Source organism: Hippoglossus stenolepis, chromosome 16, assembly GCF_022539355.2.
Source record: "Hippoglossus stenolepis isolate QCI-W04-F060 chromosome 16, HSTE1.2, whole genome shotgun sequence".
Taxonomy (NCBI): Eukaryota; Metazoa; Chordata; class Actinopteri; order Pleuronectiformes; family Pleuronectidae; genus Hippoglossus; species Hippoglossus stenolepis.
The window spans coordinates 21,967,150-21,980,604 of record NC_061498.1 but is presented as its reverse complement, the minus strand read 5'-3'; the positions used below and the strand labels follow the sequence as shown (position 1 = coordinate 21,980,604).

Genomic DNA, 13,455 nt, shown 5'->3' with positions numbered 1-13,455 from the left:
AGAGAGAGAGAGAGAGAGAGAGAGAGAGAGAGAGAGAGAGAGAGAGGAATGTCATGCAGGGAAAGAGAGAGCAGCAAGAGCTGAGATGGAACGACTCACTGGAGGGAGTTGAACCCTTAAATCTCTCTCTCACACACACACCCAGTACACCCAGTACACACAGTACACCCAGTACACCCAGTACACCCAGCAGCGCCAAAGCCCTGTTCTGATCGACAGACATCATCCCTCACATCAGCAGTATCCTATAAAACCCCCCTTGGAGGATTCACATGACGGTGACACCCACATAATGGAGCTCAGTGTGGACAGGAGTCAGAGTTCATGCGGGATTTGACGGTGAAATGAAATGCCGGAGCCCTCACAGCGGAGATGACCGCCACCCTGAAGTTTAACGGAGGAGAAGCAGTTGACACACACGCAGCTCGTGTGTGACTGTGGTGATGCTGCAGGATGACCACCGACTGGAGGTCACTCCTCCACCTCATTCATCACATCTCCGGTGGCCGTGCGTGCAGATGCGAGCTCGTGATGTGGTCACCGTGCCCAGCGGGTTTCGGTTTACCTTGTGAACTGGACAGCAGTCTGGAGCGGCTCCCTGTCGCGGCAGTGGCGGCTTCAACTTCCCCGTCTTCCCTTCCCTTAAATCCACAGTCCGCGCGGTCCAGGTGCTCACCCGCCGTCCGCTCGCCTTCTCTATCCCCTCAGTGTCGCTGTGTCTGCCGCTGCAGACGGTGTGCAGGACGCAGCCGAGCGGAGTGAGCGAGCGAACCGGCGGCGGCTTGTCTCGGCTGCTACAGCGTCACAGAAGAGGAGGGGAGAGAGGAGAGGTCTCACTCTGATGGCGCGGGGCTTCGCTGTCATGCTCCCGGTCTTACACAGGTAGTGCTGCCGAGCAGCGCAGTGTGGCACGAGGGGTGTAGTGCAGCACCTGCTCAGCTCCATTCATTGGAACCAGTACCACCGCACTGCCTCCCACAGCCCTGGGAGCTAAAGAATGGGAGAGCACAACTGATTGACTCTCCAATCCAGTAGAAGAGTAGAAGCACGTCCAGAGGCTATGTCACACCTTCACCTCCTCACCCTCATCTCCTAATCTCCTCACCTCCACACCTTCACCTCCTCACCCTCACCCTGACCTCCTCACCTCCTCACCTCATCTCCTAATCTCCCTCCTCCTCACCTCACCTCCACCTCCTCACCCTCATCTCCTAACCTCCTCCTCCCTCACCTCCACACCCTCACCTCCTCACCCTCTCTCACCTCCTCACCCTCACCCTGACCCCCTCACCTCACCTCCACACCCTCACCTCCTCACCTCATCCTGACCTCCTCACCCTCACCTCCACACCTTTATCTCCTCACCTCCTCACCCTCACCCTGACCTCCTCCCCCTAAACCCTCACCTCCACCTTCACCTCCTCACCTCCTCACCCTCACCTCCTCACCTCCTTACCCTCGCCTCCACACTTTCACCTCCACACCCTGACCTCCTCACCTTCACCTCCTCACCCTCACCTCCTCACCTCCACACCCTCACCTCCACACCTTGACCTCCTCACCCTGACCTCCTCACCCTCACCTCCACACCTCCACACCCTCACCTCCTCCCCTCACCTCCACAACCTGACCTCCAAACCTCACCATCCACACCCTGACCTCCACACCCTGACCTCCACACCACCATCCACACCCTGACCTCCACACCTGACCTCCACACCCTGACCTCCACACCCTCACCTACACACCCTGACCTCCACACCCTCACCATCCACACCCTGACCTCCACGCTGACACCTCACCTACACACCCTGACCTCCACACCCTCACCTACACACCCTGACCTCCACACCCTCACCTACACACCCTGACCTCCACACCCTCACCATCCACATCCTGACCTCCTCCCCCTCACCTCCACAACCTGACCTCCAAACCCTCACCATCCACACCCTGACCTCCACACCCTGACCTCCACACCCTCACCTCCACACAATGTCCTGCACACTAAATCGTTGGATGTGAACTATGAGGTGCATTCTCATCCAGTATTGACACACAAAGTTTTACTTTACTTTTTTTACTTACTTTTTCTAAGTACAACACCAAGAAGAGACTGAGCCTCATTAATGACAGAGGAAAGAAGCTACTGTTGCAGCCCCAAAGACAGTTAACAGAATTTAAAGTCCCATTCACTCTATCCAGAAACAATGTTATAACATGACGTACATGTGACTCACACTTGTAGACTATTTAAAGCATGAACAAAACCTGTAAAATCATCACTACCAAAAAATGCGTCAGATAATTGTTGGTTCTTTGATTCTCTGAGTTAAATAGACAAGCCAATGTATACAAATGTTGACGTAGACCCTGATGACCTACCCCCAGTCAACAATTTAAAAATCTTGAAATGATAAAGAACCATATCATAAACGTGCAATGACTGGCTTGATCTAACTAAGAACCTGGTTTTGTCAATCAGTAATAATAATAATAATAATAACTATTCAACCAAATTAAAAGCTGACTGTTAAATGTTAAACAACTTGGTGAAGTTCTATTCTATAACTATCAAATGATTAGTTTACCCTAAAGCATTTATTGAAATTGGCACATGTATCACGACATGTTCATTTGTAATCACCCACAATCACATCATTTTTCTTTAACTTGACTTTCTGTGGCTGATAAGAGAGAGGCTGGCCTCCCTTCTTTCACACCAGGAGCTGTGCAGCTTGCATTGCCTACCTGAGTGTCTGGCAAGCCGTTTAAGGATTTATTCCATATCCTTGATATCACATGTCAGTCCCCTCCACTAGTTCGTTTTTTGTCAGCACTAGTTGGACATTTGGTCGCACTAGTTCGGCATCTTATCGTACTAGTTTTTCTAACTCGTCACTCTTTTTCAGCAGCTAGTGGCACTTTTGTCCAACTAGTTCCAACAGAAACCTTACTAGTAACTGTGCGCAGCACTAGTAGCACCAAAGTCCCTACTAGTCGGCTTTTTGACGCACTAGTGGCCGTCTGGACCGAACTAGTATAACTGAAAGTCTTACTAGTTAACTAGTGAGCTGCAAAAGCTCTGACATGTTAACTATTCAAACATGAACTACTGACCTACAATTATCTGCACTAGTTAACTAGTGCAGGCCAAAATACCCACTACGTAACTAGTTAAAGTATATTCTGACCTCACTAGTTAACTAGTGAGGTCCAAATATCCACTAGTTACACTAGTGAGAAACATTTTGACAAAACTAGTCAACTAGTGAGGTCTAAAATGTTCACTAGTTGAACAAGTGGAATCCAAAATGATTAATAGTGTAACGTGTATTAAATGCTAATGAGGAGGCAGGAAGGGGCATAAATTGAACCTTCCTATTGGCTTTCCAGCAAGATTTCCACCCAGTGAAAATGTAGCCCTATAAAGCCTGATGAGCTTTCACTGTTGTGAGCCGCCAGCTCCTTGCTTACTATCCCTACGGAATAAAGCATGAAAATGTGTGTGTGTGCATCAGATTTATTATTTTTTTCCAACAACAATGAAACAAAGAATTGTTTTTCAGTTGTGTAAAATCACTGCCTGATTTTTTCCTTTTGGCTTTTTAACAATGAAACACAAAGCTATGTAATCATTTTCTGTTGTGAGTGCGTAAAACAGAAAGCCAGCTCCTCATCTTCATTGCTTGTTCTTTCTTTCCTTTCAACATGGTCACATGCACATTTTATCAATACAAATACCAGAAGAGGAAGTGCCCTCTCTTTAATTCAAATATAGGCCCCCTCCTCATTCTAGTGTTTTTTAGTCCCAGGACTTGGGAGCCTCTGGAGTCGCCAGTGGTCAAAACATGCCTCTTTGACAATCCCACATCAGTAGAGTCCATATCAATTGTATTCTGCTGACATTACAGGCTTCTTTCTCTTTTCTTTCACTGTTGATACAAAAATAATTGATGCGAAGGTGCAGAAATAATCCAAATACATGAATATTCCATTGTAGGCCTACTGAAGGTATTGTGCTATTATTTTATGAACGACTAATCTGATTTATGTTTGGAGGTAAGTGTATGTGGGCTGCTGCCGCATTTACTATCGCCAGTAGGTGGCAGTGCAAAATGACCTGAGTAGCTTTTCTTTATTTTTTTACTTGTATATGACAAGTGAACACTTGTCATATACTTGGAAAATGACAAGTGTTCACTTCTCATATACAAACAAATAAGGAAATGACTAAATTAATGATTACACAATTACAAATATCTGCAAACTTCCAGAACATTATTCGACATATCTAAGGATGTCATCCATTTACTGTATCATAGCAAAATGTCTCTCACTAGTGTAACTGGTGGATATTTGGACCCCACTAGTTAACTAGTAAACATTTTGAGCCTCAGTAGTTAACTAGTAAGGTCAAAAGAGGCTTTAATTAGTTAACCAGTGGGTATTTTGGCCTTCAGCAGTGCAGAACATTGTAGGTCACTAGTTATCTAGTGAGCTGAATCCATGTTTGACTAGTTAGCATGTCAGAGCTTTTGCAGCTCACTAGTTAACTAGTAAGACTTTCAGCTGTACTAGTTTGGTCCAGACGGCCACTAGTAGGGACTTTGGTGCTACTAGTGCGGGGCACAGTGTTACTAGTAAGGCTTCTGTTGGAACTAGTTGGGAAAAAGTGCCACTAGTTGCTGAAAAAGAGTGACTAGTTAGAGTTTTTGTACAACTAGTACGATAACATGCCGAACTAGTGCGACCAAATTTCCAACTAGTGCTGATAAAGACTGGACTAGATGAGGGGACTGACACGTGATATCAAGGATATGGAATAAATGCTTTACATTACATTTCATTTAGCTGACGCTTTTATCCAAAGCAACCTACAATAAGTTCATTCAACCTTGAGGGTACAAACAAGTATCAAGCAAGTACAATTTTCTTCAAGAAAGCCAAACTACAAAGTGCTATATGCAAGTGCCATATAAGTGCTACTAATGCTCAGACAGCTCTCCATAAGAGTGAGCCTTCTTCTCCGACATACAGCATCTCTGGCGGTGGCAGCGGGCAGTCTCCTCCCTGCGGTCACATGGGTAGAGGAGCAGAAACACCAGTGATGGAGAAAGACGTGTGAAGCCTCAGTGACAGTGTTGTATTAATGTAATGTTCAGAGACGAGGGAATAATACGACATGGCACCGCGCCATGGCACAAACACAGTGTGTAAGCACGACTGTGTGGCGCCAAAGTCAAAAACAAACTAAGCTGAAGGGAGATTACTTTTAGTAACTGCTCATGATTCAGATTCATTATAATGTGATTATGAAATGATTATTAAATACTTGTATTAATTGATCATCAAGAAACAAAATTAAGAACAAGATTGGTCTGAAATACATCACTGAAATAACTAAACACTGTGTGCAGCAACAGTAATCGTCCCTACAGCACAGCCACTATTAATCTGGCACTGGAAACAAATCTAAAATGTCACTAATCGGCACAATGTTCCTGAGACAGAAGAACAAAGACATGAGTCATTTTCTGTCCCTCATCCTGTCCGTTGTTGTCCTCCCTCTGCTGATGTGATTCACTTTCTGTAAGTGGGGGGACAGCAGCTTTTGTTTTAGCGTGTGTGTGTGTGTGTGAGTGTGTGTGTGAGTTTGTGTGGGTGTGTCTGTTTGTGCACGAGCGCCACATTTGTTACTGACATGGATCTAGAGATTTGAGGCATTTGAAGCAGCCTCAAGAACACGATGTCCAAGAACTCGTTTTGTAATTCATGTGTGTGTGTGGAGTGTTTTAGTTCCAAACCATCGTTGTGACGACATTTTTGGTCCGTTCTTAACAACGTCAAAAGGCCTAACTAAGGGGATAAGGAATGCGTTGTGCCCTCTTCTTATGTTTACAGAATTTCAATGCTAAATTAAACACCAGCCCCTGTGGCACATTTCACCTGTGAAAATTGATGGACATAGAAAGCACATAGACTTTGCCCAAATTTCCCCAAAAAGCTTTTGGAGTCAAACGTGGTCCTATAGGACTATAGTGGGCCCACAGAATTAGTCAGACAACTTTAAAATCAGTGTGTAAGATCTAGAAACATCCATGTTCAAAATTAATTTTAATAATTATTTTCTTTTAAAGGGAAAGTCCATTTGTTTCAAGTGTTTCACTATGAAATAGGAAGTTTAATCTAGTTTAAGTAGTTTGAGTGTTGATGGTCAGATCTGACCTGTCTTGAAGACAGCCATGTGACAATAATATGTTATTGTCCCAGCGCCACCTACCAGGAAAATACTTTTAAAAATGTAATTGTCACTATCATGCATTACCAGCCAATATTGTTCAAATCAAAAACCCCATGAAATTTTGTAATACTACATAGAATTATTTTTATAATAATTTACAAATTTACCTAAACATACATTTCTACCAAGTTTTGTGATTATTGCACAATTTAATATATTAGTGGCACAATTTGGACAACATTATGCCACTCAAAAGAGCATATACCTCCACCAAAGCCCAACATTCTGCTATCTACATATTTGTTTCCTATATGCCAGATTTTTTTTTCAACATACATGAATCATTTTTGGTTAGTATGTCAAAAACTACCTCTCAAAATGTTGAGAAATTAAGTGAAAAAATCTTCCTTTTTGTCTGGACCTGCATCAGATATTAGTGGGTTCTTTCTAGGTTCACATCCCATCTTTCCAACGATTTTTGTAGAAATACGTTCTGGAAATTTTGTGCTGACAAACAAACTAACAAACAAATAAATGCAGAGGGGCGAAAAACATAACTTCCTTGGCGGAGGCAATCTCAATAATTCTAAGAGATGAGAAAACAGTGACATTAAGCCATGACATGTGACAACACTATTATCAAGCAAGCAATTAAACCAACACACTCCCACACTGTTGTCCCACAGCGGAGGTAGGACAGGCAATGCACATGACCTCTACCACAGCTGACTCATTTCATCCAACACAGCTCGAGCTAATGATTAATTAAATGAATACAGCATATCAATATAAAAAAAATTCAATCCAGACTAGTAATGTCTATAATATTAAAAAACATGACTCTGGGAGGAGCTGGTGCTGAGAGGGCACTTCACACATGATAGAAATCAGCAGTGATGGATGTAGACAGGCGGGAGAGGACAGGTAATGATCCTCTTATTAGGCAGATCTCTGCAGAGAGACACATTAAATGCAGCCTGCATTAGCTACACTGGAAGTCTAAGGCACCAGTTTTAGCAGTAATGTTTACTCTACTGTATAATTACTGTCGCTGTGCAGGAGTCAGTGATAGACCACTTGTGCAATAGAACACACTTCATTAATATATGCTGATTTGTTGTAGCTCGTCATTCTGAGAGAAATCTAGTTTACTAGGAGTTGGGGAGACAGAGCTTAAATTTAGGGACATGACAGAACATCATCTAACTGAGTGTTTGAGAGAGTGAGAGAGGAAGTGTGCATTCAGACGAAAAGCAGAGAAAAACAAAGGAACAATGAATTTTATTAACAATTAAATTCAGTGTGAATCACTAACATGTTTGACTGTAACACCAACACTTCTGGCAGTAACTAGTTCTTTGTCAAATAAGGTAACACAATCACAATTAGTGAAATTTAAACTGGCTCCTTTTGGGTTCTTTTTGTACTTTTGTGTGGTGGACAACTGAGGACTATACAGCAGACACAAGAGTCACTGACTATCATAAATGAGTGACTCCCACAACAGCTGGACGTCTGAGCTTGTTTTCCTGGAAGTATGTTACTTTATCTCCTTAAAGTCAAAGACAAACATATACTGCTGAAATGTGTATATGTTTGGAAGGTGTAAGGTCCACATCAAACTATAGTAGTTCTAATCCTACAAACACTTATTTCACTACACACTGTCTGAACAGTTTGACTGACTTTGTGATTGATTTGAAGGCTGTTGAGATGACAGTAAACAGGCCTATCGCAGCCTGTCAGTTGTGTTTTATTGTTGCACGACTTACTTCATCACAGTGATGATAGCACAATGTCAGTTGTCTTGCCCATCACTGTCACAGGCTCAGCAACACTAACATAACACAGCTGCTGTGTGTGTGCATTAACAAGACAATTTAAAAGTACCTAAAACCTGTTTTCCCTAGTCTCTGATAATTTGTTATGCTTTTTAACTGTTATGTCTAACTTGCCAAACACTGGATAACAGTGATGGCTGTATAACTAAGAGGAAGCGTTTTTAAGAATGACTTGCGCAGTGCCCATTCTAAACAGGCCTGTTTGGAATGGACTGTTTACTTGGCCTATGTTCATGCTCTGGAGCTACTTCAGAATTCTGAGTCCTCCAGATAACGGCCGACAGTCACATTTTATTGTTTGCGTGCTGGACGTTGTGTGCAGAGTTTTTTATAAGCAGTCCAACTTTGTGTTCATCTTACCTGGTTTATCTGCTATGGAGATTTTAAAGTAAATGTTTTTCACAAGATAAAACAGAATTTGCTTTATTGCTGTTCACGTGTATGGCCTTTATATAAGACTCAAGTTCACAACTTTTCGAAATAAAAGCTCTGTAATTCAGCATTGCAGCAACAAAACTAACGCTGAACTTTTACTTTGTAGACAAATTGACAAACAGGAAGTTATTCCACCAATAACTGTCTGTTTGTCAATGTGATAGATAGGGTGACAGGAAAAAAGGTGACCTGCGGTTTGACCCAGTTGCCAACCGCTGCTTTACTTTATTTGAAAACATGTAAGAAGACATGTTAAACTCAGTCAAGCACACTGGCCCCTGCCCTCACTGACTGCTACAGAGCGCGGGGCCCCTTTTATTAATATTGAATTAATAAAAGGGGGCCCGCGCCTTAACGCATGTCCAAATCACACCAAACTCTGAACTGCACTTTCTCGGAATTTACAAAAAAAGGGCGAGATATGCATTCCACATACAAACAGGCGTTTGTGTAATCAGTGGGTAGATGATAGCTTGATTGCGGTCCCCCATATTCTCAAGAAACGATGGTCCCTTCTAAAGTTCCCCCTCAGTTATTTTGGAACAACAGTACCCTTCTGATTTGTGTCAGCAATTTACATGTACAGTACAGTTGCTAACTGGATCTAGGATGCTTGCATCTGAATCACCTGGCTGGTTTGAACAATACAGAGCAAGGTGGGGAATTCATTGTGCTCCTGTAAACATGGACATTCAGCAGAACAGAGCCTAGTGAGAAAGACAAAACCCCTCAGGTTGCTACAGCAGAGGTAAAGATACTGCAGAGGTGCATCAGTCAGAAATTGTCCTAGTACTCAGAGTCATTTCTGAACACAGACATGAAACATATTGATATCATTCAATGTAATGTACTTTATGATGTTAGGATTATCTCTGATGTCTGTTCAGGAAAAAAAACCTGCAAAAATCTGCCTAGACACTTCAGATCTCTAATGTAAGTGTTCTGTACCTCAATAGGTACACTGCAAACAGGAACTGCCAATAGCTAATCAAGCAACTTTAAATGAGGGCAATTTGACAAAATGTAAACAAACCTGACCTGTAGCTGACATCTTAGGGGTAAAGAATTTCCAACATACGCAGTCAGTACTGTATGAATGTGAAATGTAATGTAAAGTGATTTGAGTTGTTAAGCTATACATAAAATATAATGCCAAATTATAATAATTACCATATATTTATAGTGGCATACCCTCTGCATTTCCCAAAGGTCCACAATAGAGAGCCTGCAGAGTATATGTGCTATAGACAGCCTATAGGGTCCATATAGATTCTATAGACAGCCCTCTCAGCCACTCTTTGGTTTGTTACACAGTTATCATACCTAAGACTTGGTGGAGAATTTAGATTCCTGTTGGTTAGTCATGGTCTCGGTGGTTGGGTGAAGACAGTTTAAGCAGTTGGATTACAGGCTTGATTGACACAGTGAATACTCATTTGGCTGCTCTCAGTACACAGGCTTAGAATAAAAGCATCCAGAAAAGGCCACTATTATGCCTAAAGGTTGATGATGAGTGACTGCCTTATAGAGCACCAGCCTACTCTAATGCAATCAAGCCAACATTTACTTTACCATTGCAGCCATTTACATGCTTTTATCCTCTGAAACATAATGGACAGTTTGGGATGTTTAGAGATCATGTCTTATCATTGTTTTTACCACATTAGCCATTTGGGGTACAACAAAAGATGATTTCCTTTTTGTGTCACCACCCTTAACATTGAATTGTTAGTATTGTGAAACACTCAATCTACTGCAGCTCAGCAGTTCATATGCTTAGCTAGCTGGCTTTGTTACTGATGTGCAATGAATTTTGGGATAGGTTGTCCTGAGCATCCACCTATTGGATCCTTCGTCGCTCGGGATTGGAAGGGCGTATTTCTTTACCCATGTTTGGTGGCATCGTCTGGTTGGGGCTGCCTATAATATGTCTTCAAATGCAGCCTCTAAAGGATGCGGCTGCTGAAGTGGGCCACAGCTTTTGTGTATTTCCTCTTTTATTCAACAGGAATCCTGCAGGAGCTGTGAGACTCCCGATCAGATATGAAATGTCAATTTACCACATTTGTTACTGACATGGATTTAGAGGTTTGTAGCATTTGAACTCAAGAACACAATGTCCAAGAACTCATGTCGTTTTGTAATTTGAGTGTGTGTGTGTGTGTGTGTGTGTGTGTGTGTGTGTGTGTGTGTGTGTGTGTGTGTGTGTGTGTGTGTGAGAGAGATGTGGTAATGTGATTGTAGTTTCTCTCCTCTTTGGATCTTTGAGAATAAGTCCAATCACAAGCTGCTGATTGGCTGTGATTACTACTGGCTGAGCAAGCGCTGTGATTTTGTATTTATACATGTGAGTGTGTGTGTATGCATGTGAGTTTTTAACATGGTTTTCATGGCAGAAATATCCCTTGTCCGCTCACCTTGCAGCCAACCACTAAGCGGTGACTGAGACTCATCGATGTAAGTGTCGTTATCTGTCACGTCAATTGCACGTTCACTGTCCTGATAATAGCAACCCCAGTTTGAGATACCGAGTGGAGCTTCACCAAACTTTGAATTAAATGTGAACAGCTTTTTGTGCAGCGCTGCTTCTGGATTCTGTGGACTGAGTCCCACAGCCACTTTAGCAATTTCAGAAAGAAAGCTGTAACCAGTAACACCATGGGCAAACAGCACATTCCAAACAGGCAAGTTCCTTTCTTTTCCTTCCAGTAATTTATTTTTTCCCCACTATATACTCATGGTCTATCTGGTTAATTTCTGTTTAAGTACATGGACTTCCAGGTGTGGGGCGCCGGTCAAATGGAAGTGAATGTGGGTCCTGTAACTTTTGGCAACCACGGGACCTGAGGCTGCTCTTTAATTGTTTGTTGCAGATTATACACAGGAAGCAGCCCTCTGCACCCCGGACACCTCCACTTTTATTTACAGCCAACAGGTATTGATTCAAGTTTTTTTTAATCTAATGTGATTGGTCGACCCTCGACGCCGTCTCAGGTATATCCGCCGTCACTGAGTTACTTCGGCTGTGAGCTGACCGGGAAAGTTATGGTGACCTCAAGTGGAACTGTGGCAAATCCGGTAATTTCTTTACAAAAGTGACCTTTACATGAAAACAGAATGATTTACAGATTATCTACAAAGCTCATTGATCTAATATAACTAAAACTGAAACGATTTTCCAGCATTAGCTGGAATTAGCATATCATTCATCTCTTTAAAGAGTGATGAATGATATGTTTGATCCTGTCTAAAAACAAAGCAGTCAATTGATATTATGTTATTAACCGTGTCTCTGTGGTTCAATTCGAAAGGTTCTTCCTTGGGTGATGCCCCAGCGCTCCACAAAACCACGGAAAACATAACCTCCTGGGCAAAGGCAATTAATGTTTTTAATAGTACTGTATATTGATATTTTTATATTTGATTTTTGTAATGGCAGTATGAGCTGGGCAGCACATGGCCAGGACATTCAAATAACTCTCAGACCTGGATCACATTTACACCATTTGCTATAACCAATACTTTTGTGCATGACTCATTCTATGAATAACATTTAACCATCTTCCTAAACCACACAAATCTGCTTTCAGATGCTGTTGGAGCAATGGGAGAAGCATAAGACGTAGGTACGCCCCAGGGCCTTTGTCTTTCACCTGGTGAACACATATCAGCTCCCAAAGCCATTCAAACTCACATTCAGCCATGCAGGTACAGGAAGGACACGCAGTCCGAAAAATAAAAAGAAGTTAATAGGCGAAAACTGCAGCTGTTCACAGATCTTAAATTAATTGAATGGAAAGTAAATTTGCACCAGCTTTGCTACTCTCAAGGGACCTCTACTTTCAGTGCTCCTTTCATTTTCTCATTATTCACAGAGGAGAGGACAGAGTGCTGTGTTCCTGATGGAAGTGGGAGATGAGGACACTCAAACCATAAGGTGATGATGGCTGAAAACTTTAACCTGCACCAGACACAGGGAACAAGTTTTCTGTTGTCACATAGCAACAAGGACATTGTCCATTAAGATTTGGCGTTGTGTGATAATGACACTGACAATCGCTGCTAAAGTGAGAAAACTATGCTTGTTGTGAGGAAGCTGTTGTGTACATGAGCTCTGACCTCCTTGCAGAGTATGGGACCAGAAATGGATCAATGTAAAGAAGTGATTATAGAGGGGGCCATGCTGCCTGTTTGGCCTGACTTGGTAAAGCAAAGAAAAGTTCCAAAAAAACCATAAGAGCATTTCCTCATCAGTAACATTTCCGTTTGAAATTTAAACAAGTTTTGCCCATGTGCCTTAGCCTCAGTTGCTGAGTCAGCTTTCCCAACATCATCTGTTTGGGGCTGTTTCAGCTGTCCAAGCTGTTGACTTCTGCCTCTTTACGAGGCTTCCCAGAGCCAACATCAAGTCTCTTCCCGAATCTGTTCCTGAGTCAGCTGTCCTTGCTGACAACCATCCTCCTCCTGAGGCCCAGGTTAACCAGCCTGACTCTGTTGTCGCTACTGATGCTGTCTCTGTTGGCACTGCTAATGACAAATCTGTTCTTGGTGCACTTGAGGCTGTGAGGCTTCCCAGCTGAAGAAGCCCCAGCAGATTGTCAGACACCACAGTTGGCAGTCTTATTTACTTCTGGTTTTTCGCATATTGCTCCAATGTAACTGGCCACCTACTCTGGAGCTCAGCTCCGTGCTATTCCAGTTGATGTGAACTGGCTTCACCATCAGCTCCCAGCCATTCCTCCATTGTCCATCCATCACCTGTTTGCCTGTTTTTTATAAATGTATCCATTTAAGGTTCCTTCGCTGCACCTGCTTGTGTGTATGTCTGCGCTTGGGTTGTACTTGGGTTGGGTTGTACAATTTAAATGAGTAAAAAAAGTTTAAGAACAGCAGGAAGAACAAAGGGGCCTTTTGACTTTGGCCCTTCCTATCTTG

At 42.8% G+C, this 13,455-nt stretch overlaps 1 protein-coding gene across 2 annotated transcripts in view; it reads right to left on the bottom strand.

Moving 5' to 3' along the window:
• Nucleotides 1–871, bottom strand: part of LOC118124080 (junction plakoglobin) — a 107,153-nt gene extending 106,282 nt beyond the window's left edge. Inside the window, exon 1 of one of the 2 annotated variants that reach the window (XM_047343878.1) lies at nucleotides 566–871. The gene's annotated coding sequence lies outside the window, so the exon portion shown is untranslated. The remainder of the gene's footprint in view (nucleotides 1–565) is intronic. The other variant, XM_035181880.2, reaches the window with a different exon arrangement.
• Nucleotides 872–13,455: the final 12,584 nt, after the last annotated feature.